The sequence below is a fragment of the Plasmopara halstedii genome (genome assembly GCF_900000015.1).
Source record: "Plasmopara halstedii genome assembly, contig: Scaffold_658, whole genome shotgun sequence".
In the NCBI taxonomy this organism is placed as follows: Eukaryota; Oomycota; class Peronosporomycetes; order Peronosporales; family Peronosporaceae; genus Plasmopara; species Plasmopara halstedii.
In genome coordinates, this window is record NW_020187575.1 from 630,408 (window position 1) to 630,822 (window position 415).

Consider the following 415-nt stretch of genomic DNA (forward strand, 5'->3'; position numbering starts at 1 on the left):
TGGGGCCTAGCATATACGCAAAACTTTCCTACACGGATGCGCACCCGCCCGGTGTTTAACGTGAGTTTCTCAAGCCGAATCGGGATCCGGCGCATGTGAACGCGGAAGCGTTGGCACCAGAGCGTATCCCACGGGCCCTCGGCCACCCAGAAACTGAACCAGCAACTGGTTCTGAGCACGGAGTACAACAACCCCCAACTTCAATGGAGCCAAGCGCCCCACCGTTACCTGCAGCAACGCATTCGCCTGCTCCACGGCTAGGATTCGCCATCAGATCGCGGAGGTCCTCAAGGCAAGGCAGCCGGCGTACGACGCGCTCCAAATCATCAAGAGCGTTCGCACAGCGATATGCTACTGCAGCATGACGCTCAGCGGAGCTCCGATCACGAAGGATCTCATCCTCAAGGGCTCGAAG